The following is a 3,368-nucleotide window of genomic DNA, read 5'->3' as shown; positions in this document are numbered from 1 at the left end:
CTAATCAGTTGGTCATCGAGTCTACTGTACACAATGCTGACTTGTTTTATCTTTTGACCTATCAATGAAAGTTTATATTTTTTAGGTGTAAAGTTTTGAACCTAGCAGTGCAAAATTTATAATTTGAATGTTCAAATTTTTTAAATTAGCATTATAAATTTTGTAATTTGATAGTTCAATGTTTACAATTTGGAGTATAAAGTTTTAAAGCTAGAAATTCAGAGTTTGTACTATCATAGTTTTTAAAGGTACGAGAGCCCAAGACCAATTACCCCTCGCATACTCATAATTAGTACCAAAACTTAGGGTTTCTCAGGTCTCTCATCCTCATCCTCTTCCTCTCCCTCAATTGAGAGCGGCGCACACCCTGACCCTCTCCTCCTATCTCCCTCTCACGCAGATCCGACGGTGGCGAGCTGCCGGGCGGTGCCCTTTTCCGGCGGCGGCGCTCACAGGCCCTGCTCCCTCTCCCTTCCCGCTGGCCCTCTGGCCTCCATTTTTGCTGGTGCCCCCAATCCATCCTCTGTTATCCCCATGATCCGTCACCATAGGAGCCAGTGATCCAGTGAGGATGGCCCAGATCTAGGCAGTTGTACCTCAAGGTGCAGCGGTCCATCGGGTCAGGGAGGTAGCGGTGGCGCAGCCCTAGGGAGGAGGTGGCTATGGCGGCAAGAGCACAGGCCTAGGGGAAAGCAGCAGCGACGAGGGAAGTCAACACTTGGACGCATCCCTCGCGCATATGGATTCACCCTGTCCCTTTACTTCCCTTCTTCTTTAGATTTGGTAAGATAATTTCTTTTGGGAACACAATTTTTCTCTCTTATGTCTCTTGATTTCGTAAGCAAGGATGCATCTTGTGATTTTGTCTATAGATTAATTAGTTTCTTCATGTTATTTGACCTGACGTGAGTCTCCTTTGACTTGTTTCAGCACTAAAATGGCAGCGGCTGTTCTTTCTGGATAGGCCAGATTGGTAACGAAGCTACCATGCCCCTTGGTTTGATGTCAAGGTTCACTGCGTGTCTCTCTTTTACTCTACTTCCTGGTTAACATAACTCTGCTTGTTTGCATCTGCACAATTGTATCTGGCCTTCTAAAAAATAGCCATTTGTAGTATTTATGTTATTGGGCATCCAACAGCTAACATTTCAGTGAACATAGTCTAACTGAAGGACATGGGTTGATACTCTGAGCAAAGAAAAACATATTCAACTCTGTGATTAATGGTCTTTTTTAGTGTAAAAAAGATTTTTTTTTACTCTGACATAACTACACTTTTCATAGTTCTGTAATGTTGTTCAACCTTTTTTGTTATGTTTCCAGCTTTGACTCTCAATATGCTCCTGTCTTCTTTATAAAAATATGAATTTAGATGGATTTGTACCTAAAAAATTCATAAATTTGACTGAAATGTGATGATATGTAATTATGTATTTTATCTATTAATTTAAACAAAGTTGCAATCTCATACATTATGGTATTGCTCTCTTTTTGCAGGCGTTTGGTTAGGCTATCTCTGAATTGCGGCAATATGATCAAGGTGCTCATGGTGGCTATTTTCGTTAGTGATAAAAGATCTAGTTGTCCGAGCAAATCATACAAGTACAAATGTTGATAGTTTCATACAGTTATGTGTTGTACAAACTAACGTCTTAGTTTTGTAGGTACTTAAGTGTAGCTTGGTTATTACCTTAGTATTTCGTATGAAATATTGTACAAGTACAAATGTTGATAGTTTCAATGAAAATGATGAGCAATATTTGTCAATTGTGAGCTTTGTTTCAGTTTATGTGTGTTGACATGGCAGCAAAACCTTGACGATTCAATTCATCACCATAGTCTCTTCCTATAGTTGCCCTCTGGTTCGTCCATGACGATCCAAAAAACCAACCTGTGACGTTCTATTTTGGTCTAAAAAATGTATGACGAGGAATAGATGACGTTCCTATGGACCGTCACAGATAGTTAACCGTGATGGATTTTCGCTTGTCCATGACAGAATCGAACTGTCATGTATAAGTTAATTTCTTGTAGTGATTCTAGAGTATCGATTTTCCACAGGTAACGTGAGTTTACTAATTAAGATTCAAGATCGCCCAAGGATAACTACATAATTATTTTCGGTGGGAAGAGAGAAAGTTTCCTGAGAGTTATCTAATTTATCTAAGAATAAAGAATTACTTCAAAGATTATTTATTTCGGGACATCAGAACACTAACCACAGAAAGAGATGAGAAGGGGGCTAGGAAGCTCTGACTACGGTCCTACAAACACCGATCCGAACAAGGTGGAATACGTCGACTGTTAGGGCTGTCACTACCCTAGGGCTACCACAAGAATCCGCAGGATTGGGTGCAATTCTAGGTAATTGCAAGACTAAACACCACGTGTAATCTATTAATTACTACTCTAGCGTTTCAACGACTAGAGCACTTGATGCAAGCGGGAATCCAATAAATAACTTGAATGTAAATAAAAGTAATAAAGAACTCAGGAATTATAAATTGAAGAACTTGGAGAACGATGAAGAACGAACCAGTTGCTACAAAAGTACAATGTTGAGGAAGATCCGACAGATCCGGCTCCTCCTCTGCTCTCCTCTTCTCTCTCCCTATTTTCTAGATTACAACTAGAACTAACTAGAACTTATGAACTTGAACTAGAACGACAGATCCGGCTCCTCCTCCGCTCTCCTCTTCTCTCTCCCTATTTTCTAGATTACAACTAGAACTAGAACTAGAACTAGATGAACTAGAACTAGAACTAGTAGAACTAGAACTAGATGAACTAGAGGGATCCTCTCTACTTGTATGAATAATTGAGACTCTAGCTTTGATTCTGTAGAAGAGATATGTTCTCCATGGGCGTGGGGGCCTGCTTATATAGCCCTTCCAAATCAACGTGGGCCGTCGGATCAAACCGACCTTAATCGCACGGTTTTCCTTGATCCTCAAAGGCGGTGGAGCACGATCCACGAGACCTGCCCTGATTGGTCACCAGGGCAGGGCGGGCGCCCAAGGGGGAGGGCAAGCGCCCTGCCCCCGGGCCCGTTCGGCCTCCCGTTCGTTCCCGTGGCTTCTGGAGTCTTCTAGATGATAGAAAATTAGCGCACACGTTAATATCTCTATGTAAACCCGATGTGTGGGCCTTTTCTCCATATTTCTTGATAACCCCCTGTAGAAATAGACAAACACCAAAACCCGTGGAATTCTGTCAGATAAAACCCTAAGTCTAGGTGTCGGTTGCATATAGGTCCTTTTCCATGATTAGTTGACGGTTAAATGTGAGTATTAAAGACCGTCAACAATAACCTGCCTATAGAGGCGCGAGGATCGAGGCGGGAGTTGGCAAGAGGTCGATAAATGTCC

The 3,368-nt window shown here is 41.7% G+C and overlaps 1 long non-coding RNA gene across 1 annotated transcript; it reads left to right on the top strand.

Annotated features, from left to right (window-relative positions):
• Positions 403 to 1,767, top strand: LOC110430423. Its single transcript, XR_002447834.1, has 3 exons — positions 403 to 783; positions 931 to 1,010; positions 1,498 to 1,767. It is a non-coding gene; the product is annotated as an uncharacterized LOC110430423 (long non-coding RNA).

This window comes from Sorghum bicolor, chromosome 9 (assembly GCF_000003195.3).
Source record: "Sorghum bicolor cultivar BTx623 chromosome 9, Sorghum_bicolor_NCBIv3, whole genome shotgun sequence".
Taxonomy (NCBI): Eukaryota; Viridiplantae; Streptophyta; class Magnoliopsida; order Poales; family Poaceae; genus Sorghum; species Sorghum bicolor.
This window is presented reverse-complemented; position numbering and strand designations above follow the sequence as displayed.